This window comes from Eublepharis macularius, chromosome 2, assembly GCF_028583425.1.
Source record: "Eublepharis macularius isolate TG4126 chromosome 2, MPM_Emac_v1.0, whole genome shotgun sequence".
NCBI classification, from domain to species: Eukaryota; Metazoa; Chordata; class Lepidosauria; order Squamata; family Eublepharidae; genus Eublepharis; species Eublepharis macularius.
This window is the reverse complement of record NC_072791.1, coordinates 81,232,459-81,258,481: the sequence shown is the minus strand read 5'-3', so window position 1 is coordinate 81,258,481 and position 26,023 is coordinate 81,232,459.

The window sequence follows — 26,023 nt, the reverse complement described above, 5'->3', positions numbered from 1 at the left end:
CAGTGAATCTCCTAAGCGATGCTGAGGCTGTGGCCCTTGTAGCCTCTCTAGTTGGCATTCCAGCACTCACCATTGTGAACCATCAAACTCTTAGCCAAATAGCTTGCAGCCTGGCGAAGACAATGAATGCAACTTCTATTGCAATTGCTGCCCTGAATGCTGAGCTCATGGAGCTCAGACGTGCTGCTTTGGACAATCGCGCTGCCATCGATTATTTGCTATTGTTGCACCATCTAGGTAGTGAATCTGTTAAAAATATATGTTGTTTTAATATCTCTGATAATTCACAAAAAGTATCTGTTCAGTTGAACAATTTACATAACCTAGCTTCTGATATTAAGCAAGTTCTGTTACCTTCCTGGTGGGCCTCATTATGGTTCTGGCTGCCTACTGGGTGGCTTGGTCTCCTTGTCCAATATGGAATTGGGTTTATAGCATGTTTAATTCTAATTTGTTGCCTGTTACAGTGTCTCTCTGCTCTTGTATCTATGGGGTCAAGGGTGATTGCTAAACAACCTCACGTGTATCCACTAACGGCCTCACAGGCAAAAACTTTAGCCAAACAACTGCGTTATTACAAACTGCATGCATCTGATGTTGGATCCAATCTAGAGTCAGATACTGAACAGGACTGCTTATTGTAAATTGATTCCTGCTCCTAATAAAGAAAAAGAAAAAGAGTGGAGTGTGGGCCTGTAGGTCAGCAGAATAGGCAAACCTACCCTGATCGAAAGGACACTCTGCTCCCCTCTGCTCGTAAATGCTTAACAATGCAAAGTTTCTCTTGGCTACGTGCAGTTTCAGCCGTCCCTGTCAGTAACTGGTTAACTGGATGCCAGCACAGATAAACATTATTTCCTTGGTCATCAGTCCTTGTGTATACATGCTGTGCCTAAACAAAAGGGCCACTGCCTGGCTAGAGAGAGACTAGCCTTCGCAGACTGATGCTCAGAATCTCAACCCTGTGTCATGTCATTCCTACAGAGGGGGGCAGCAAGCTCTAGTTAGGCCAGATTATAGGGAGAATACCTGCTTTCAGATTTTTTCCTTTTCTGTCTGCAGAATGCTTCTGTCAAGGTAATCTTCTCCTTCTTCTTAAACCTCTAGAGAGCTCTCTCATCTAGCAAGGGAGCTTTAGGCTTATTTTCATCTCTTTCCTATCTAGTTTGTTAGATCTAATAGTAATAGTAATAGTAATAGTAATAGTAATAGTAATAGTAATAGTAATAGTAATAGTAATAGTAATAGTAATAGTAATAGTAATAGTAATAGTAACAACATTCGCTTTATATACCGCCCTTTGGGACAACTTAATGCCCACTCAGAGCAGTTTACAAAGTATATTATCCTCACAAAAAACACAAAATCCAAGGGAGCCTCCCAGTTCACCAGAACCAGCACAAAAAACACAACTGGGAGGAAATTATATACAAATTCAATATATATTGTTCACACCAGCTTTTTCTACATGTAAAACCAGCAATGTAGTGTATGTAATCCAGTGTCTGTGCAAAAAATACTACGTGGGGAGTACCAAACGACAACTTAGAGTCAGGATCCAGGAACACCTTTCGAGGCTTCGGAACAAGATCCAAGAAGCCCCCCTAGTCTCCCACTTTACCACAATACATCTTGGTGTTGTTGATCTCAAGATATCGGTATTAGAAGTGATTCAAGATTCTCCAAACCGAGACCATTCTAGGAAGTTGCTTCAATTGGAAAGCAAATGGATCTTCCGTTTGGGCTCTTTAAGCCCTCAGGGACTTAATAACGAAATGGATCTCTCATGCTTCATTGGGTAATTACGAATGATTTAAGATCATGTGCTTCAATTAGTATTGATATTTGTATTTATTGAAGGTGTTTTGGCTTGCCTGTATCTGTATCTGGATCCTTATTGATTGCATGGCTGTATAGGCGCAGGTGGCTTCTAGAGTGAGTATTTACATTTGTGTGTATTTTTGAATTATTTAATTATGGAATGGGGTATTAATGTATGTACTCCTTTAGTTCACCAGACGACTGCCCAGGAGGAAGAAATTCGAAACGGGTATTGGATAAAATTGCTTTGCAGCATCCCATCGGCAATTGTGCCCATTGGCTTTATTATTCCCTATATGGGACTGGACTGGTGATTACTCTAGACCTCTACCTTGCTGCGCTACTTTGTAAATTAATGTATTAACTCATGTGAGCTTCAAAAAGTCTCTGTATTTGAAAAGGCAACGATACAGTTTACAAAATTTATAGTATGTATTGTATTATAATGGCTGTATGAATTTTCTATTGTATTGTTAATTATTATCCTCACAACAAAACACCCTGTGAGGTGGGTGGGGATGAGAGAGCTCCAGAGAACTGTGACTACCCCAAGGTCACCCAGCTGGCTTCAAGTGGAGGAGTGGGGAATCAAACCCAGGTTCTCCAGATTAGAGTCCCACGCTCTTAACCACTACACCAAACTGGCTCTCTTTAGAGTAAAGCATTTGTTACTCTTAATCAGTTCAGTTAATCAGTTCTTAATGAGCTCCATAGGCACACTGACAACAATTACAACATACCATCCTTGTAAAGTATTAAAATTGCTTTTGGTGATTATGATGCATCTCTTCTTTTCCATGTTTATTTTGGACATGGTTGTTTGAAAAAAGAGCAGGTGGTAAACCTGTTAAGAATTCCTTCTCAATGTGGTCTAGCTGAGTGAGTATTTTCCTGGCTTTGCCCTTCACCTAACTGGGGTACAGTATGTAGCAAGGAGAGATAATGGTCAATTTTTTGTATTTCGTATTTCACCAGGCTTAAACTCCAATCCATCATATCCCCTGGCTTTCTCTAAAATTAATCTTCAATAGCTTATTGAAAACTTCAGAAAATTAATATTGCCATATTTTGCTTTGGGGTGGGTGGGGGAGGTACATTTCATCTCAAATGGGTACATGTGTTAGAAGGAGAAAAAGACTGAGCTGAGAAGAATCTCTGAAAACGTATAACTATTTATTCATTCTAAATATGATTTTTAAAAAGCTAATGGCCACAGAAGTTGAAGCTCAAATATCTATCAGTGTTGCATTCCATGTTTTTTCTGCTGGCACTGTTGCTAACTCAAGTAATATTGTTTACACCAATGTGCAAGTAAATAAAGCCATAAAACAGATGCTTTCTCAGGGTTTCACCAGGCACTGCTGGATCCTGGGGTGCAAAAGAGCAGGACAGATGGTATGACCACTAATGAAGACCAGGCATAACAGATTCAAGCCTTGTTCCATGAAATGCAGCACAGGGAGAGTTCCAGAGGCTGACCTTGTGAGGAAAAGCATAGCTGAAAAGGATAGTTCAGGTTTGAGTCCCTGAACTCCATCACTAATCTGCCTGGGGAAGGACTGCAAGTGTCTCTAGAGAGTCCCTACAAACTACTAGTCACTGTTTCCAATGTGTGTGTTTGTTCACTTGTTTGTTTGTCTTACAGACATCCATGTTTATTTTAGTTATGTACGTCAACATTTGGGGGTATCAATTTGAGCAAATAACTGGCAAGTGATCAGTGAATTTCCCTCTGCTTGATTCATAATTGGGTCAGTGATTATAAGCATTATTAGAGAACTCTCCGAAAAGTAAGGGCTTTTTTTTTAAAGAGGTCAAAAGTAAAAAGAACTTCTGCATGGCATGCACATAATGTAATTTTAACTTAAATCTGGGCACTTTCTTAGCCCAGATTAAACCGGGGGATTAAACTAAAAGTATGTTCTATCCATATACAGAAGCTCCTTTTACGTTCCAGCTTCACAGGTAAACGCTTGGCTTGTAATGCATTCAGACATTATGGGCTGTGCAGATTTATTCCAACAAGGTGGGATTTTATCAATTTTGGTGTTACCACTATTCTTAAAATCACTAACATTGGTATCTATGCTATTACTGCAAGAAGTCACACTGCCTGTCTCAGAACCTCCTGCTCTCCTTCCCCAGCTGTGCTCGCCTGCCTCTCTTCTTTCTCTCTCCCTCCTTGACACTCAGCTCATGGGAGCACAAAGCACGTGCTCACCATTAGATTTTAACACATTTGTAACAAGCTCTGGGTATGTTAGCTGCTCTGGTTTATTTCTGAGGCAGCTTGTCTCCAAGGCACACAAGAGATGACAGCCTGCTTGGTGGAAGAAGCGCAGTCTGTCAGGTTGTGTGCTCAGGCAGAGCTTCATGTCTCTTCCAATCTGACCATGGGATGCAACAATGCTTAGAAACAAAGGAAAGTCCTTGGCTTCCTACTGCATTCTTCTATATCGAACTCAAGAGGCAGGACAGAAAGTGGCAGCTGCCACTTATGCACTCAGACATAGGCTTGCATTCCAGTGGAGGCTTGGAAGTTAGAACAATGCAGCTGGAGAGTGTCTGAAATAAAATGGAACAACAGCCCTGAAACTTACTTACCCTTTGCTATTGGTCATGTGTAGCCAGAGATAGGCAGGAAATGACAACTAAACCCTTCTGAGAGATGCACCCTAAAGCCCTACCATGGGTCATTAAAGTTAATCTCTCCATGCCTTTTCATCTATGCAGCCATCACAACTTTGCAGACAGTGCTTGTATCCTACAGGATCCCCTAAACCAGAGCTGTGTGGGTGTGCTCTCTCACCCAGCGCTGTTCATTTTTAAAATACTCTGCGGAAGACAAAGATTTTGAAATACTCTGCAGAAGACTGCTATTTCCATAAACAGGCCTAATTTGGATGCCCCCTCAGAGGTGATGGGTAGCTACATAAGACAGGAGAGAAACAAAATGTATAGATCATCTATGAATCTCCTGTATGTTTTAATCCTGTCAAAGAAAGGGTTTTCAGATGGTGCCAAAATTAATCTGGATTCCAAGTCTGCCATATATAAGTTGGCAATGCTAGGGGCGGCAGCACACCCCATCTCCACCCCCTTGATTTGAAAATAAAACTGGTCTTTAAACTGGAAATAGTTCTTTTCTAAAATTAAGTCAACCCATTGCAACAAAAACGGGGTACTAGGAACCTGCTGTTCTCGTTGGTATAAAGCTGTCTCAATCACTGTTCTAGCTCCCTCATGGGGGATGGACGTATATAGGGAGGCAACATCCATAGTGATGAAAGTGTAGTCCAAATTCATTGCTTTCTCTTCAACTTCTTGTGTAAAAGCGCCTGTATCTTTAACAAAGGTTGATGTTCTTACCACAAAGGGTTGCAAGAAAGTGTCTAAATAGATTGCCAAAGGGTCTAACACTGAATCACATCCCGATACAATCGGGCGGCTAGGGGGCAGGGAAATCCCCTTGTGGATTTTGGGTAAAACATAAGGGGACCCTGGAAGCTGTATTCATTAAAGATCTATACATTTGTTCTGTAATTTCACCCATCAGTAGTCCCTCATCCAAAACTATTTTTACCAGTTCCACTATGTGTTTAGTTGGATCATGATTGATGGGCAAGTAACTGTTCCTGCCCTGTAGTTGTTTCAAGACCTCCGCCTCATAGACTTCCCGATCCAATAGAACGATTCCTCCCCCCTTGTCAGCCAGTTTCACTACGATTGTGGGATCCCTATCCAGGTATAACCCTTCATACTCTGGATGAATCAATTGGATAACAATTTCAAATTCACTGCTATTTTTAATATGAATTGTATCAGTTTTCTAGACATAGTAACTTATCGCACTGAGCGCAATACTATTGGTGTCAGACCCTTTAAAAAGGTTACTGATAGAAATTCCTATTTGGACTATCAATCATTTCACCCCCGTCACCTAAAGGAAAGCATCCCATACGGGCAGATGTTGAGACTTAAATGGAATTCGTCCTCTTGTATGGACTACAGAAGTTAGGGCAGAAGAATGGAGAGAGCCTTTTTGGATAGAGGATATCCCCATGTAGTGGTGAGAGAGGCTAAGAACAGGGCAAACAGGACATCTAGAAAGGACTTGTTTCAGCGAGGTAGAACAGAAACTCCTGAAGCTATTCATTGTTCCTTGGAATACACACCATTGACTAATGATATACAAAGGATCGTGAATAAACACTGGCATCTTGTCTCTCACATCACTGGATGTCAGACACCTCCTAGAATTGGATTCAGACGTACCAGAAATTTAAAAGATATTCTGGTGCACACTAAACATACGGACAGGGTAGGGGCTAGTGGTTTACCAAAGGGACACTTTGCATGTGGCCACTGACTAGGGGCCCCCTAGTCTGGCAAGGCAAGGAGTAAGTAAGCCCACCAAGATTTGTCTTTCTCATTACTCTACCTGTCAAACTGAATCCGTGGTCTACTTAATAAGTTGCTCATGCAATAAATAAATGTATATTGGGAGCACTATTAGACCCGTCTAAACCCGAATATTAGAGCACCTTTCAAGAATTAGGAACCGGGAGAGCACTTTATCAGTCATCACACAAAAGAAACTGAATTCAAGTTTACTGTCCTGTTTGTGTCACCAAAGGAATCTCAAGCATCGAAACAAAGGGACCTTTTGAGACGGGAGGCAGAGTAGATTCATAAATTGGGAACCTTACATCCGCATGGTTTAAACTTAGATTTGAACCTATCCTGTTTCCTAGGATAAATTAGATACCATGTTGTGAATACGGATACATTTTTGGCAGTAATTATTGTAAGTGTTGCTTTAAAACATACATGGCTGTAATGTATTTAAAGAAATGTAGGGTGTGGTTGTTACACTGATTAAATTGAGTGCGCTGAATTGTATGCACCTGAGAGCTGCTCTGTTGATTCTTTGGTGAGTCATTATGTTTGGGTAATATAGAGTACCCTGACAATTTATTGTTAAATGAAGACTGAGCCCGTTATATTGTTTGAAGGTTTTGTATTCATTTATTCATAGAAAACTGAATGTTTGGTGGTCTTTTGATTGGCCCCTGAGGAAGTGGATATCACACGAAACAAGCCGACTTTGCTGGCCGCTTGTAGGGCAGGGGGACCCCTTCGGGGGACCCATCACGTCTTTGGTGCTCCACCTACCTAGAGAAAAAACAACACATCAAGAATTTCAACAAAATTGTAATTGAATACAAATGGACTTTTGCCTTCAGCACAAAGAATTTCTACAGGAGAAAAACCAGATTTTTGTCTTCAGCACAGAGCATCTTTGCGGGAGAAAATTCTGAGAACTTTTCAGCGTTTCATAGGGCCATAGAGACTCTGTCCCCTCGGGACGCTGTTAGATTGATTATTACCTTGTATGGTGTATTGGATAACAAGTAGTGTAGAGGATTGTATTTGTGAATAACATTGAAAGATATAAATTATTATTTTTGCATTAATTTTGCATTTAGAATTAATTGAATATATTGCTACTGTTTTCTTAAAAACAATTTCCCTTGTATGGGTTCCACGTGGTTTGCAGTTTGCTTCTGGGGAAAGCATCTCTTTTTGTTTGCCATTCACCAAATGCCATATCTTTTCTGTTTTTGATGTTAAACTTCTTGTTTGCTGAGACTTCAAGTTAAGGTTTTCTTACTATTACTTTGCTGCTTTATGGTGTGCAATTACAGTGGCTTTGTTTTATTGTTCTTTTTAAATTTATAGTCTGCCTCTCTCACTAAGACTCAAGGTGGATTACACAGTATAAGTCAAGACAATCAATGGCTGGGACATTCAATAAACACAATACAATAGGCTATGAATTACAGAAATTTGAAAAAACAAGCACTAATCTGATACGGAGCTGAAACAACGCTGAAACAAACACAAGCAATTTAACATTACATATTGAACAATGCTGAAACTACCCAGTAGGTGCATACTCACCACAAAAGTATCTGGTATTATAACAGAGAGAGAGCACCGGCATGGTGTAGTGGTTAAGAGTATCGGACTAAGATCTAGGAGAACCAAGTTTGAATCCCTACACTGGCATGGAAGCTTGCTGGGTGACCTGGAGCCCGTCACACACTTTCAGCCTAACCTATCTCACAGGGCTGTTATGGGGATAAATGGAGGAGAGGACAATTATGTAATCCATCATGGGCCCCCGTTGGGGAGAACACTGGATTATAAATAAAAGTAAATAATAAATAATAGTCTACAATCTCCATCCCTTTACCAAAGCATCTCTCTGAACGATTTCCTTACAGCGCAGACATTGCCTGTGTAAAAACACCCTCTTGAATAATTTGCTTTTTCATAGTTTGCAGAAAGGCAGGAGAGTGGGAGCGTTCCTGACCTCTTCAAGCAGACCATTCCATAAGAAGGGGCCACCACAGAGAACGTGTGCGTGGAAAGATGAGAAACAAGCTAACAAATGAATTGATTTTCATGCATACATCATCACTGTAAAATTGGCAGAAATTATTAGCACAGGGATGGGCTGCTTGTTCATTACTAAGAGCCACTTTTGAGGTACCGGACAATCTAGAAGGCTAAAGCACTTTAGCTTCTGTCACTGGAAATAAAAGGATAATTTCTATATACAAATATACAAATGAATTAATATATGTGAAGATTAAAAATTATCCATTGTCAGTCATTGAGGATAACCTTTTAAAGGAGAACGGGAAGCAAACAATGCATATAGGTTAATTTAAATCCAGCCAGGAGGTCATCCTAGAAAACAGCTGCTAACTTGCATATGGGGGCTCCACATAATTAACAACCATTGCATTATATTATTATTGCTGCTATTGTTTTACAGTTTATCGGTGTATTGCTTTTCCAGAACAGTATTCTTGATTGGAAATTAACGTCGACCTGATTTTTGAAAGTGTATTAGTTCCTGATCAAACATCATATGTGAGTTTAGGAATCATGATAGGAGAAAATAAAGATTTTTACCACTTGTCTCTTTGTTTCTGATACTTTACCATATTATATGTGCGAAACTACAATGACTAGAAGCTTGCTATTAAAAAAAATAAAAGTTGAGGGGGGGGGTCATATTTCAGATAGTCCTTAGGACATGTATTGTTAGACCCAAGCCCTCAAAGCAGCTTTTTATGACTGTCATTGAATTTAGGCACAGATGTGCCTGAATTATATATCACAACTATGTGGTTTTCCTGGATGTTTGTCCTCTCTGAAAACTTGAATGTTGCTGCATAGGATGACAGCTCTGGAAACAGGACAGTGGTAGAACACAGTTAGTGATGAGGGAGCTTATAGAACAAATATTTGGGGACAAGGTTGTTTGATACAGTCTCTCTCATTAAATAGACTCCAGAGAGAAGATCAAGAGGTCAGAGAGCTTGTAGCTGCAACAGAAATTGGATTACTTGGAGCCAAATTAAGTGAGGATAATCTTCTGTCTAGCATCTGTCTAAGAGGGCCTGGTCAGCATGCTTGTTAAAGCCATCCTTCATCACAGTCTTGGTAGCTGTGAGGTTCTTTTCCAACAAATCAAAATGGGAACTTACAGGAGATGGAGATGCATGAACCTAACACTTCTTGTTAAAATAAATAAAGATCAGTAGTAATCTCCTCCAGAACCACATCAGAAAGATCTCACTTGCATCCACGCTGAAACAGCCCAGTCCATACCTCATTCCAACCCCCACCCCACCCCATAATTTTCTCTTCTTGAGAAGGTGATTAAGTTGTGCCCCTAATACAACCACTTCCATATATAAATGTCTGCCACCTAGTTAAGCCACTCAATCTTTATGCAAAGAGATGGATAATGCCACCTGTTCAGACAGCTGCAAAATAAGATGTTTCTCCAAGACCTTTTTCTCCTCTTTCCCCTGCTCTGCTATCTTCTTCTCAGTGAAAATAATATTCTCTGTGAATGCAGGAAAATTATCCCTTTGATATTTCCATGAAAGCATCATAATTACGAGAAAAGGGGAAGGAAGACAAAGCACAGCTAGAGACACTATGAGGAATTCTGAATGGGATTCAGATTCAGTCCAAGTGGAAGTGCCTTTCCCCTCGCACCATTACAATGATAAGCTTCCTTGTGCGATTTATCAGTCCTCTTGTGTTAATAGACTCCTCTTCAGTTCAGCACCTCTGTGAACTTCCTCCTGCACATTGCCTTACTACTGTGCCCACAAGTGCAATAAACTCGATGTAATAACATCTTGGGCCATACACTTTATATCACACCTAATCAAATCATCCGCTTGGTTTCCCACTCTGTCTCTCATTCCAGTTATCTGTCAGAAAATGTGTGAAAGTATTTCACACAGCAGCAACTGTGACCCAGCTTAGCACTGGGATCTGGCTCAAATATAACCTAAGATTTCAAAACTCCAGCTCAGAACTAGTCACAGCTCAGTGCTAGGCACAATAAAGTCTCTTTCATTTTTCCATCCCCTGAAGACTCAGGTGTGCTACATGGGTCCAGACAAACCTCATGTACATCTGCTTCATTGTGAAGGTCAGTGGTTAGCGCTGGACCTATTGTGATTAATGTTGGTGTTATCATTAAAAACTGATCATGTTACCATGGCAAACCAAAATCCGTATTCAAGAAAAAAAAATACAACAAAATACAATAAAGGCAACAAAACAAACACAAGATTGAACAACATTGTTTCTCACAGGTTGTGTTTCACACAGGTTGAGCGGCTTGGACTCCCTTTTCAGCATGGGAGCCAAGGAAGAAACAGAGTTAGCAGTACCTGCAGCTTGATCACTCAACAATGATGTGGCCAGAGGGAGAGGGAGAGGGACCGGGGGGGGGGGGGAGGGAGAGTCCCACATGCCTCCTCCGGTTGCCTCCCACAGGCTGTTCCTCCATGTACAGCAGCCCACCTGGCATCTGCAGGAGCCCGTGCTTTTTCTGCACTAGCTCCCACGCCATGGAGCAGGCTGCCTGGGGAGGTGAGGTAGGCACTATTTTAGAAGTTTTTAGAAAGTGCTGCAAAGCCTACATTTTAATGGGATGTAGGCTGCAGGCATTTTAAGGGGAGGGGGTTACTTAGGGTTTTAGTAACCTTTGCATTGTCTTTTGTATAGTTTCATGTTTAGAATTGTAAATTGCCTTGAGTCCCAAAGTAAAATAAATAAGAGGCTGGGGAGGGAAAGCAAAGTTTCTTCCTGCTGTACCTTTAGGCTTACAATAAAGTCATGGTTATATACCTCTGTGTGACCTCTTGTTCAGGATGCACAAGGAGAGATTCCTGACCAGCCCCAGTGGAAAGACATTGAACCAGCTTGCCTGACCCATAACTGCCTACTTGCTTGCAGAGACTGGGGTCCAAACTAGGCATACCATGGCTACTTCACAGTCCACAGCATCACCCAACAGTTATTGGTTCCAAAGCCTGTATGAATAACACAACCTGAGATTTAAGCACAGCATTACCAGTTATCTGGAGTAAGATTCATTGGTGGGGCTATGTGTTGTCGAGCTTAGGACTGAATTACTGTAAGTCCCATCCAAACCCTTGAAATGGTGAGCTTGCTTCAGAGAGGCACAGGATGAAGCCACTGAATAAGGTGGTTTAGGGTTCCCTTGCAAACCAGGCTACTTCCTTGTGCAGTAGTCTTTAACTGAGCTTAATTCTTAATATCAAGACATGACTCTCTACTGCAGCTCAGGCATCACTGATCCAAAAGCAAGCTTCTTCAGAATATTGGGGTGTATCAGGGGGGCATTCTGGACAGTGCACTGACAGATTTGGCTGTCCAAAATCTTTTCCACAACTCCATTGCTGGCTCAGGCAGGGTTTTGACCCTGTATGAGCAATGGCTTATGTTTATCAGGGGCAAGTGTTTTGCTTGCCTACTGGCACGTAGGCAACACTGCAGACAGGAAATGAAGATACAGTCAAATGCTAGGCAGCACGATTGCCGGAGTGGACATATTTTGCTTACATCCTCTAGGAAGGATAGAGGCAAATGTTCCACTTCCCTTACCCCCAGACACCGAGCATCATCTGCCATATTGTGGGGACTACAAACCGCAACAGAAAGAAAAAGTATTGTGCCCCACACCATGGCTTCATTCAGTTAAAAAAAACCCTGCAGCACCACAGAGCTGCATATAATGTAAACTTTTGCCCTTAGAGAAAGGAGGAAAAATCCACGCGGCCGTGCCACAGAGCAGAGAGAGGTGGTTCTGCAAGTTGTTTCCTCAATCAGTTCTGTTCCCTATATATATGCTACAGGGATGGTACAGGGGGAAGCCCTGTTACATGTGGTACCTGCCATTGTTTTTATATCTGAAAGAGTATTTGTGTCCACTCTGCCATGCTACATGCTTTCTTGATGGCCAGACACAATCCTCTGTACCTCTTCTGCCACATTCCCTGCTACCTTAGGTTGCTTTGCCAAAGCCTTTCTTTGCCTGCTTGTATTCCAAAATAGGAAACACTTTCTCCTATCCCTCTGATATTTGGCATAGAGGTTCTTTTTAGCAGCAGGAGTGTGGGGGTGGGGGGAACAGTCTTTGAGAATTTTATCCCAGCTGTATAGGGAAAGAAGGTACAGGCAGAAATGTGTTTCCCAATGGAAATAACAAATGAAAAATTAACAAAAAATAGCTTTAATAACAAACATAATGAAACCAAAACAAGTTTTTTAAAAAACTGAAAACAACTACCAAATGAAATCCCTCTGTGCACATCTTTAATCCCTAGCACATTAAGCTACAAACATACAAGTGGAGAAACATAATACATTCTGGTAAGATAGCTCCAGATAATTTGAGAAAATCTATTTATTTATTGGCTTATTGCTAGACTATATCCCACTGCTCAACTTTAGTCCCCAAATTGGCTTGCAGTACTTTAAGTATATAAAGTTTACTTCTTTCTTTCCCACTAGGGTTGTTATGGATGGGGAATTTCTTTTTCAAAATTCATTTTTTTGGATATAGCCATTGATTCCTCTTATTCCTCTTTTAAAAGAGGGGTTTCTCTTTCCTTTCTTTTTGATTTCTCTTTGTAGAGAAACCTGTGCACCCTTTTGTAACTTCAGCCCTTGCTGTTGTTTTATGTTACACACCAAATGGTGATGCTATGGCTGGATAATAGGAAGAAGATGTTGCCTGCCTCTAAGCATCTACAGAGTGAAATTCTGAAAATTTGCAGAAGCTCCCTTCCTGTCCCTCCCCTCTTCAAATTTCTCTTTGATCAAAAAGGAATTGATTAGCAACTAACTCCAAATTCCTAAAAAGAGGTAAAGAAAAGGATTGTGAGATTTCAGGGAGAAACTTGGTAAAGAGGAATTAAGAGAATTTCTCTTAACAATTCTAGAGGATCTGACGAATGCATCTGCATCTGATGAAGTGAACTGTGGTTCTCAAAAGCTCATGCTACAGTAAAGTTGGTTAGTCTTAAAGGTGCTACTGGACTCTTTTCTATTTTTCTTAACAATTCTATTTCCCACCTTTCTCAGTATATCAGATCCCGTTAGTGAATTCAGAATGGCAGCCTCTTAGACTGTGTGTGCTCTAGCTCCTTCCTCTCTGAACTAAAGATCTTTAATATTCAAAGAGTCCAGTAGAGAGGAATTTCATACAAGTGGAAAAATAAAATACACAAAACCAAATTAAAACGATTAGACAATCCAAGTTCAGGGAGCATTCAGTCAGATTCTGAACATAGAGCTCAATTAGACACACACATACACTCTAGCAGCATAAATATCCTGTTAAAACAGTAGCTTGGTAGGAATCCTGTTACAAATTTTTCAGGTGTGAAATGGATTGAGTGGTTACACATAATGGAGCCAGTTTAGGGCCGTGGTTAAGAGCGGCAGGACTCTAATCTGGAAAGTTGGGTTTGGTTCCCCACTCCTCCGCTTGAAGACAGCTGGGTGACCTTGGGTCAGTCACACCTCTTTCAAAGTTCTCTCAGTCCCACCATCCTCATAGGGTGATTGTTGTGAAGACAATAACAACACATTTTGTACCCCACTCTAAGGGGGTAAATTGTCCTGAAAGGTGGTATATAAATTAAATGTTGTTGTTGTTGTTGTTGTTGTTGTTGTTGTTGTTGTTGTTGTTGTTGTTGTTATGAGGGAGGTCAGAGGTTCCAGAGTTACTAGAAGTAGTCCTAATCTGTAGGCACTAGAGGTGGGCACGAACCGAATTACAAACCAAAATTCGGCACGAACTGGGCCAGTTCAACATTCACGAACCAGCGGTTCATGGGATCCCTTTTTCATGAACCACCACAACTTTTTAGACTGGTTCATTTGGTTTGTAATCAGTTAATGAAGCCACAAAGTCTGGCATTGATCCATTAATTTCCTAGGCAATGGAGGGGGTGAATGTCTGCAGACCTTATGCAGCCATGGAAACACCAATCATAGCCCTCAAAATCTTGATAGGCATCTCTACCTGCCAACCAGAGAGCTCATATTCTCACTCTATGGAGAGTGAGTATAATAACCAGCTCTCAGCCTCATGGTTCCACTTCCCAACAAGCAGAGAGACAGGGAAGAGCTACTGATGGGATTTGGAGAGGGGGGGGATTTTGGAGCATTTTGGTGTTGCTGGCTTGCTACTTAAAAAGAGACTGATAAACAGTCTCTTTTTAAGAGACTGTTTTAAGTCTCTTTCTTATTTAGAGCACCTTTCCCAGCTGGAAAGGTGTTTTGTGTGGTGGGTGAGGGCCCTTTCCCCCACCCCAGTCCCAGGACTACTGCTAGGCTCTGGGGCTGAGCTTAGTGGCTTGGCTGAGGGGTCTTCTTATTAGCTCCATGAGGGTTAGAGTGAGGGGCAGAGGTGGTCGTGGGGGGAAGAAGTCCCAAGCTCATTCCATTGGCCCACCAGTGCCCAGCAAAGAGCCTCTTTTTCAAGATCCACTTATGGGGATGGAGGAGGAGGAAGAGGCAGAAGAATTGTCAGCATTGCCAGAGGAAGAGCAGCTGCTAAAACTTTTTCAGGAGGAGGAGGAGGAGGATGGATCTCAAAGTGGATCGGGGGTCTTGAAGAAACATCCAGCTCCTCCACATCTCAACCTCTTGGGACTTCCCCTGCCTGCAGTCCATCCCTCTCTGCATTCTTCCGGCCGAGAAGTGGGAGGAGAACAGGAGTCCACCCCTGGGAAGAAGACTCACATTGAAGGTGCTGTGGGTGGGAGTGGAACTTCCAGCCAGGCTACCCTTCAGGAGGTTGTTCCCTCGGGGTCAGTGGCACTGCCAAGAAAAGGAAACAGGGAGATGGCTCAGGAGGCGCTCACTCATGTGGTGACAGAGATTATTGCCCTAGACAGACTACCTTTGTCCATTGTTGAGGGTGCGGGCTTTCGGCAGGTACTGCAGTATGTAGCCCTCTGGCAAAAAATAAGTTCAAATAACTTATTTTCTGCACAGCAAATACATCACCAACTGGATGAATGGCATTATAATTTGTCAGCACTGCTGATCATGGCTTGAGCAAACATTCAAGCATTCCCCAGCCCCCTCAAATGTAATCATTGCTGTCAGAACTAAGTTATAATCATCTGTTTGGCAGAGAAGCAACTTGAGTGTAGCAGTGAAAATGTAGCCAACATTCTCACATAAAGGGATCCGTGGATTAGGGCCTACTGAGTTGAGTCTTTAGGAAATCTAGAAGCTATGCTGCCTATATTTGTAATTTCTTGGTTCAGTGTATAAATTTATCCATTTTACAACATTCAGCTATACTAAGCATCAAGCAACTTTTCTCTAAGAAGTTCTTCTCCAGCACAGAATGTCATATAAGATTCTGCACATGTGCAGCCAGCATTCAGCATACCAGGTACCAAAAGCCAGCAGCTTTGAAGGACAGGTGTTATTTCATGTTGAACTCATGTTGATTGCTGTGAATGACATGGCCAGACTATCCAACCCAATAGCCCTTTGCTTGGTCAATATCTTCTGTGTTTGGGTGAACCTTGATTGGATCTGCCAAGCAGCTTACATGGTTGTTGTTCCCCATTCAGAAACAAGTCTCTCTCTTATTCCTAAGTGTGTCATGAGTCAGCCCCAGCCCTGACTGGCCACCTTACATAGTGCCTCAGAGTCCTCCTCAGAAGATGAAGGGCCAGGAGGAAGGGCCAGGAAGGGCCAGCAGGATCTCCTCTAGAGTCAGAAGCCCCTGCAGAAGCTATGGGAGAGGAGGAGCAGTCAGAAACCACTGCTGCTGCTCCAGAGGGAATTCAGCAAGAACAGCCTGGAGCTTCTGCAGAGACTGTCAGGGACGAGAAACAGCCAGAAACCTCCACAGAGGCTGTAAGAGACAAAGACTCCCCCAGGGCAAGAGCGAAATCCGAGCCTCTGGGGCCAGCTGAAAGGAGGAAACTTAGAGAGAAGGCAGCGCTCCTGGAGAGGCGTAGGAGTGGCCGTCTGCAAGCACAATGCCAAGCTGAGCTGTTCGAGGGAGAGGCAACAGCTGTCCCTCATTAGGACAGCAATAAAGGAAGACGCTGAGGAAACCAAGCATGGAAGCAACTCAGCTTCCCACTCCCTGCTACCTGGACGTTCGTGTACCCTGCTCTACTGCTTGCTTGGACTTTGACCTTGGCCTGCCTACTGACTACTCTTCTGCCTGCCCCTCTCTCTCTGACTGATAGCCTGACCCTGACACCTGGCCTGACTCCTGGACCCTGGTTTGCTGTCTTCTGCAGTACCAGTGAGCCTCCTGCCTGCTGTGCCCAGCCCTGTGCGCGACAAAGTGCTTGTTTTAAAAGAGGAGGGGATCCATTTCTAAGCTGTTTTCCATATGGCTGGTGCTGTAATATGGAAGCAGAACCAATAATAATTTTAAGAATCATAGAATCATAGAGTTGGAAGGGGCCATACAGACCATCTAGTCAAGTGCAGGATCAGCCTAAAGCATCTCTGACAAGTATTCATCCAGCCTCTTCTTGGCGCCATTATGAACATGCATGCACATGGCTCCATCAGCACATATACACCAATGTTATGCATGGGGAGAGAATGAACAGAAAACACCTTTTTTTCCCCAAGCACTTACAAAACCCTTGTAAGTGCCAAGCCAATTCTGACCTGAACTGAGGGGAGCTCTCCAGTCACTGCTGGAGCTTGGTAATTTATCACGTAAACAGGAGTGGCTGAACTCATTTGCTGTCCTGAGAGGTGGCACAGGAGGAAGTGTGCCTCCCCCATTCATACCACTGCTCCCCAGTTCCAAGACAGTCCATGCTGGAGCTGAGTATCAGCAGTATGACGGGGGGGGTGCTTGTTCCTGTGTGCTTCCACCACTTGTAGGTGGCAGCAGCACCAGTGGGAGTGACTGGTGCTATCCCAGTTCCAAAGAGCTGCTGAAGGTTGGAGGCAAAAAACAACAGGCACAAACCCTGTCTGTTGCCTCTTTCTTCATGGAGGCACCCCCTGCCAGCTTGGAGCCTCAGGTAACCTCTTGGGCTGTGAACTAGGTCTGCAAGTAAATTACTTGGTTTCTATCTCGTAAGTGGTTAGCTGAAGTACAATATATTGTCGAAGGCTTTCATGGCCAGAGAACGATGGATGTTGTGGATTTTCCGGGCTGTATAGCCGTGGTCTTGGCATTGTAGTTCCTGACGTTTCGCCAGCAGCTGTGGCTGGCATCTTCAGAGGTGTGGCATCAAAAGACAGAGATCTCTCTGTCTGAGCTCCTGCTTTTGCCCTGGAAACCCCAATCTAAGCCCAATTTAGCTTGATAGGCAGGTCTTCCTTCTAAGTGTGGACTGGAGCTCCAAATTTGTTACAAGAGGAAAAGACCAGGGGGGAGGGGGCTCCCAGCTCTGGCTTTCAGGGAGAGACAGCCACTGTTAGAGAGACAGGGTGAGTGCATTGGAGCTTTAATTTTCTTTGTGTGTGGCAAGATAGGGATCTACCCATTTTGGTTCCAGGGCTGCCGCCAGGCTCTGAAACAAAATTATTATTTATTATGGGTACCTTTCCTGCTGCCTGCTCAGGTAGGCTTTCTGGGAGTGGTGCGATAGGGATCTACCCCTTCAAGTCCCAGGGCTGCTGCCAGGCTCTGGGGCCAAGCTATTATTTATTATTGGTACATTTCCTGCTGCCTGCTCAGGTAGGGTTTCTGGGAATGGTGCAGTAGGGATCTTGATGGCTGGAGGAGAGCCTGCTAGCCCCCACGAACAACGAATATGTTCATGACAGGATCATGCTCGTCAGTGTTCGTTGTTCGTGGATGGCAACGAACAAGGAACACCATGTGCCAAGAACACCATGTGCCAAGAACAACAAACAACATGTTAACCACTTGCCAAGAAAGAGCAGATTAGAGACAGGGTGATAACTAACTACATCATTTTTGTTTAAGGATGGTTTTTTAAGTAGTGGCCTGATGACTGCCTCTCTGAGAGGCTGAGAGAAAGTGCTTTCACCTGCTACATTTTAAAACTCTTGGGTAGAATAACATTTGGATCATGATTTTAGCCATTTCCTTACCCCATTTCATTTTTATAAAAAAATAAGAGTATAATGCTATGATTCAAGGCTCCAGACAGGATAGGGGATTTAAGAAAACTTGACATATCGCAAGATTTCCACTAAAAACTAGAGACAACGCTTCTATTGGTGCATGTTATTTTTATGGCATATATATATATAAAGTACAAAGTATTGAAAAAAAGATCAAAGAAAGATCTCATAAACAAAAATAGCATACAGTTTATGAGCCGGTTAAAAGTCACAGATAAAATACAGTCATAATTGCCTATACATGCAGCTTATTTTTTTTAACTGAATAGAACGTAATATATGTTTTATATCTTAGCTCTGAGTCTGACACTGATATGAATAGGCTATTTTATGTGCACTTTAATTTCCTGTATATATACCTTTCCAGTGGCTTTGCTTTCAGGCAGGCTAAAAACTTAAAGAAATAAACAAAGATTGTGCATATGCTTTACATATATCTATTTTTACAACAGGAACGATCCCACATTTGAGACAAATGGGATATTTGCCCTGTAAGCCATTCTGACAGAGATGCTGTCCCCTTAGTATTGTTTCTGATGTACCCAAAGGTTGCCCGCCTTGTTGTTTTACTGTGGTACAAAGTAAGGGAGATAAAGGTCCAGGTTGTGCAAGACCCACTGCTTCCAACCAAGTTGTATAAATATTCCCTTTATGCATTTGCTTGGTATTCCACTATGCCCAATTCAAAGTATTTTGTCACCCTAAGCAATGTCCATCTCTTCCATCCTGGCCCACCCTGTCACTGGACCAAGTCCCTGCAGCTACAGGGACTTGGCTTGGACCTGGATGGATGCAGCACAGGCCCAAGAAGGGATGCCAATCACTTCCCATGCCACTATCTGCTGGGGGAGCTGAGCCCTTGCAGTGCCTTCATGCCTTGGCTTGCAAGGCTGTGCCAAGAACTGGCCCTACATCTAGGGTTGCCAGGCCCCCTCGATCTCCCAGTGGGAGATTGGGGCCTGGCTCTTACCTGAGGTGTGTGTGTGCACGCGTGCAGAGCGCACGCATGCGCTCCTGCAAGCGCAATTATGTCACTTAGTGACGTCACCATGCAGCCCATTGGGGCACGGATCGGGCCCGTTGTGGGCCCCTGTGGAGCGCAGGAGCATTCCTGCACTCTGCAGGGGCCCACAACGGGCCCAATCGACGCCAAAACGGGCCCAATCCGTGCCCATTTTTGCACAGATCGGGTCTGTTTTGCCATGGATCGGGCCCGTTTAAGGCCCCTTTGGAGCATGGGAGCGTTCCTGCGCTCCGCAGGGGCCCACAACGGACCTGAACCGCACCAAAACGGGCCCAATCCAAGCCCATTTTGGCGTGGATCAGGCCCATTTTGGCATGGATTGAGTCCGTTGTGGGCCCTTGCGGAGCGCAGGAATGCTCCCGCGCTCCACAGGGGTCCCGATCCAGGCCAAAACAGGCCTGATCCTGGCTGCTGCTGTGTGCGGGGGCGCACAGCACTGCAGAGGGGTGTGCATGGAAGGTGTGCCCCCCCACCGCTGGCCAGGTAGGTGGAGGCGGGGGTGGGAGGGTGGGGGTCTGGCAGCCCTACCTACATCCCACCCTTGCTTAGAGGAGCTCAGTGCAGCATTTTAATACTTTGAGGAAGGCCAGGCTGGAAATGACTTGGCCCAAGCCTCCTATGGAGCTTCACAGGTGAACATGGGTTTCTTATGTTGAAGTGCAGCTCCCTGATCACACTGCCACACTCATCCTCCACTTTATAATGTCACTAGCATAGACAGCAAGAGGGTGGAGGCAGTGAGAGCAGACAGAGCTGGAGTGGGTAGGTAACCTCATGGTTTCACACTAATACTGCTCTACTTTTGCTTTAAAGATTTATAAGGCTCCTTCATCCAGTATTTATAAAGTCCTATCTGTTCTGATACTTAATTACTGACAAACACAATGCTGATGGCCTTCTCACCCAGATGAAGTGATAATGTTTGTGGGCTGTTGGGATCGCCCTTCAGATCTAAATAGAAACCTGGAATCCACAGATCTGCATAGTGCCAGATCCATCTTATCTGGAAGGTCTCTAAAAGTTTCCAAGTCAGGGTGTGACTTTGTCTATGCATCATCAGTACTGACTGTGTTTGGCATCTGGTTCTTGCTCCACAATTGCCTATGGGCAAGTAGCAATGGCATATAAGCAGTTCTAGGCCTGTTAATTGAAAGAATCTCTCATAAAGAGGAGGTCCTGCCACACCTATCCTTTGTTGCTGCTGAGAATTTCAGCCCTGATTTCTTTCTGCTTGTAAGTTTTATTTTATTTCTACCATCAGAACATATCCTTTTTGTTTTTAGGACCACATCACGTAGTAATACCCACCAAAGCAACACTTTTAAAAAAAATGTTCATCTTTTGCTGAATTACAGATTACAAGAAAAAAAGACAGCATTGTGGCATGGTATAATACACCAACAGGGATAAGAGATGCATAAAAGGCAAGTAAGAGATCAGCAAAATATTTAACAATACAGCTTGTTACAATAATGAATTGATTCCATTCTGTACATAGACAATACATCATACTATCCTATAACTCCCAAGAGTTTTAAACCTCTAATGGTGGTTAAGGAAATTCATATTAATATGTTCAATGAATTGGTTTGGTTCCAAATTGCGGGGGTTGGGCAGAGGTTTCCAGAATTTGTCTAAACTCTTTAATTTCATCTGGAAGGATAGGATAATTTCTGTAAAAGAGCTAGCATTATGACCTGATACTTGGGGAAGCCTCAGGAAGCTGCTTGTTGTCTGTACCTATATATAAAAAATACTACACATTATGCAGAAGCAAGCCTGAGCTTCCCATTCTGCCTGTGCTCAATGGGGAGATACAGCCAGTCACAGAATATCTGTTTTTTTTTTTGTTTTTTTTTAGAAAAGTTTTTATTGGGTTAGGATCAATTATTTATACATTACAATCAATTTCCCCATTTTCCATTTCTAACCCCCTCTCCCTTTCCCCCCCTTTTTTTGTTGACTTCCAACAGTTTTCCAACCCTTTGTCCCTTTTCCCTTACTCCTTTTAAATTCCTCTATCTAACAAATATATGGTCTCCCATTTGTTCTAAGCAATACATTCTTAACTATTTTTAATACTCTATACCCAAACTATGAGTCATTATTTCCATATTGGATAAACAATTTATCCCAATTTCCATAATTCCAATTTCAAATATTTCTATAAATCATAAACCATATAGATCATACATTCGTTTAAATCAAACAATTTGACTTATGCTCTATATGTTACTCATTCTTTTAGTTATATATAATTACTTTAATATTTCTACTTCCCTTCAATAATAATTCTATATAACTATCATCACATAATCAATCAATTTGACTCATATATATCTTCAAATAAACATATTCAGTTTGTTACATTATACCAGTCTTACCAAAAAGAAAATATTATTAGTTATTATCTGTTAGTTAGTTCTGTTAACTAACAGAATATCTGTTGAATGCATGTGTTTGCAAACATGTTTAGCATGAGCTGAATTATTAGCATGTAATAGAAACATAAGCATTGAAAGTGCCTCATTTCATAATACTGTTTCTCACAGAGAGAGAGACTGTATCTCTATCTATGAATGTGCAGAGGAATTTCTGAGGCCTTCTCCATCCCCTTCATGATCTGATAAAGTAGACTTTTGCCATCCCCCTTTACAAAGCCATGCTACAGTAAACAAGCTAAACTTTAAGATGCCGCCAGAGGTTCCATTGCTTCTTCCCCCGGTATGACAGTGTGCGTTCTACTGGATGGAGCCACAGCACCACCTGCTGGAGTGGGAAATCTAGCTGTGGCACTGAGAAATCCTACTAGAGTCCTCCGTCTGAACACTGATTTGGGATAGGACAGAAGAAGTCAAGGGAAGGATTGATTCATCTCTCTCTAGTCTCCCCACTAGTGGAATCTTGGTCAGGATTCAGGAACATCATGGAGTGGCATCCTTTTTGAAGGCTGTAAGCCTCTCCCTAGTGTTCGCTTAGATTATCTGCAAATACTTATCAAAACAGGCTTCGGATTTTCTACAGAGCTAGCTGAGAATGGTCCAAACTGTTTTCAGTCTTTGTGGGATTATATACCTCTGAGTGGTTCTCACCTTTCCCTGCAGAACGTGATAAATACTTTGAGGGCCTATTTTCCATTTTCCTGGCATGAATCATAAAATCAGAGACCTAAAATGTCATTCAATCCACTCCCCTGTAATGAAAGAGTCTTTCCCAGCAGATGGGGCAAAGTTCTTATAACCCTGCCTGGGAAGAAGTTGAATAAGAGAAAAATAGGCCTAGTAGAACAAGAACAATTGCAAAATGGCCTGAACAGTGTCTGGAAACTCAAATGGATCAGTGGCAATGATTGTTGTGTAATGATCTCATTCAGAATAATAGCAAAGAGCCGACACTGGAACTTAACAAGAGAAGACGCTCTACAATTCCCCTTATTTCCCCTGGGAAAAATACCAACAGATAGTAAGGCTGCATAGTTGTGTCCCACAGGTTACCTTTTTGCCTTTAAGTTCACAGGTGAATCAAGATGAGACAGTTGTATTTCTCCTTCCTGTTTTCCTTTCTCTAGTGCTCCTTTCTCTTTCCATGCCACCTGTAAGGAACAGGACTCCAGGCAAAACTGCAAGGAAATTGTATTAATATTCCTTCAACTTGTAGGGTCTCTGATTCAGCAAAAAGCCATGTGTTCCCTGCCACTAACCTTTGGGTCAACCCAGCGGAAGAATTTTAACAAAATGTATTGGGTATTTTATATGGGCCGAATCCACACTTCCCTACCTTCCGCTTTTCATGTGCATTAAGCACGCTGGATTCTATCCCGCAATGTCCCAGTCTGTGTTCCCATCCCTTCTCTTACTGCCGCTGCCTCGCACTATACTTCATCCACATCCCTGGTAGAATCGCACAATACGGGGCGGGTTTAGATCCTACGTCGCCGATGACGACATCACGTTCATTTTCTTTTTCATTTTTTCATCGGATTTCTGCTATAGCGTTTTTTTGCTAAACTACTATGGCGAGGCCACACCCCTATGATGCCTGTGATCGGTTAATGTTATTCTATGTCTTCTTCTTTGAAATCCATTGGACCATTATTCTGGTGGGCTAATTTGAACTGATATTTAAGGTGGGGGTGATCCAAACTCTCCAAACGGGCAGACTAATTATTTGACGCTTGAATGTAATGTTAGAATGACAGATTTCCACTATAATGATAATTTCAAAAGTTAAAAAAAATTAATTTTAACAGCCACCGATATTTCCAACTGTTTGGCACCCAAAAAATAACATGACAATGGAAATGACGCCACCCCTTGATGTCTCCGCGGGGATTTTGGAGCACCCCAATTAAGATTTATGGCCGGGATTGTGCAACAATGCTGGGAAAGTCCCCTTTTAAAAAAGGGGGGGAAGGGCGGGCAGGCATGCTGCAGAGAGAGTGGAAAAGCTTGATAATTGCACGGCAAAGAGGGATGATGTTCCGGAAAGCCTGCAAACACGGAAGTGGGGTGGTTTGAAGGGGGCGGTCTCCTTGTGAAATGCTTCTATTTGTCCGCATCCACAGTGAGAACTGTGCAAGAGAAGCGTTTGAAAGCATGACAAATTCGTCTGAGATGCAACGTGAAAGACACGAGAGAATTGTGGGATTGAGGTAAGAGTATGTGAACAGCCCTCTGAGAAGCAAATAATGGGCGGGGGGAAAATGGAAAACTTGAGATGTGTGGATTTGGCCATGGTATTAATAAATCATACTTTGCAGGGAGAGAGACCAGCTTGAGGCTTCCCTCTCCTCTTGCTTTTGTATGCCTCAGAAGACGCAATGGGGTAGTGGATCACAGGACCAAGGTGAGGGGGAATAAGCAGGACAACCTGTGGTTGCCTCTCTTCCAATGCGGCAATAGATTAAAGGTGAAGGGAGCTGGCAACCCCAACAAGCAGCAGTGGAAGAAATAATTTCACAAGACCGAGAGATATTCCTTACTGTGCTTGAAATCTCATCAAAAATTAGTATGATTGGCTAAATGTAATAATCCTTGGATTGTAGCAAGAGAGGGAATAGTTCTGCAACCACCACTAAATACTCTGCCTGATGGCATTACTTTACGACTCCTGGTTTCCTGTGGATCAGTCACAGTGTTGGCATGCCTTTGCACTATTCAGAATTAGTTGAATACAGTCACAAAGAGAGAAAGTGCATGTAATCCTTGTGGTGGATGTCCATTAAGCTGCAAATACATCCAAGATCCTTGGATTTGACCATCGTTTGTGCAGGTGCAAGGGAAAGACATACATTTCTTTAGCAGTACTACAGCCTTGATATATGGAATGTATTAGTGGCTGGCCAGTGGTCTAAGCACTGCAAGAGCTCCTGCCCGCCCTCCTTAACAGATCAGTGTTGAGACAACAGAAACACAGCACTAGTTAGTCAGAGCACTAACAGGTGAGGGAAGAGGAGGAAGGTACTCATGGACCAAAAACCTCGCATTCTGTCCTCACAACGGATCATCAGCAGGGTTTGGGAATCTGTGCAGTAATTCTTTGTGGGGTGTGAACAAATGCCTGTGGCTGGCTTCTCCTGCAGTTTTCCTGCGGCCGACTCCATCCCATTGCTGGGATTACTCTAGAAGCCCTTCTGTTTGCTCCCAGTAGAAAATCACTGGCAGTGATCTGAGGTGGGAGCTAAAAGCAGCTTTGTTTGATAACAGGGACACATTTCCAGAACTGCCTCTGAAATAATGTCACATGTGAATACAGCCCTCACAGGCTCTGAAATGTGCAAACTCCAACAACAGACTGCACAGGGACTTAGCACATTCTGTCTTTGTGCAGCAAGGTAAAATCTGAAGCTGTTCTGAATCCCAGTGTCCGCTTGGTCTGGTGATCAACACTCACCTTGGAAGCAGCTTTATCAAAGCATGGACCCACTGCTATAGAAGGTATTATATATTGAAATTAACAGCTCTTTATTATAATAAACATCTTTATTGGAAGCTGGAAGCAGACAGACAGCAGACAGGCACAACAGTAACTAATTTATACTTACAGAAACCACACCCACTTTTAACAACAACCAGTACAAGGTAAGCAGCTAGAAACCTTCATTTGCATGAACTATATACAAAGTAACTAGTTGCAGCACAGTGATTGGACTCTAAAGCAACCGTTATGATTGGCTGTTACCAGCACAAAAGACCAATAGTCGTGTAGGCCTCAGGAGGAGCCTTTGTTCCTACTCAAGCAATACATAATGGAAGGTATCTATGGCACCTGCCACAAAGAAATCCAGGCAGGACAGGCCATAGTAAAAGCTTCGAACATCCCAGACCAATGTATCATTTCAGACTTACCTGGTTTTCTTCAAAGGCCTAGTATGAATTCTTTGTTCACCTAATGGAAACCAAAATCACCTATTTTCCCTGTGCATATGTTGATGGGGAGGACTGTGGCCATAGCCCAACTGCATTTTGCCTGCTGAGCCTGTGTCAGCTGGTCCTGCGCTCAGCAGGGCTAAACAACCTTTCCCTGGGGCTTTTCTGGTTGATTTGTTCTCTCCTTTAAGCCCCTTACCAGACCCATGGAGGCAGCGAGGTAACAAATGGACCAGCCAAAAGCAATTTCAGCTTCTTAAAAGGAACAACTGGCTTGTAACAGCAGCAGGAA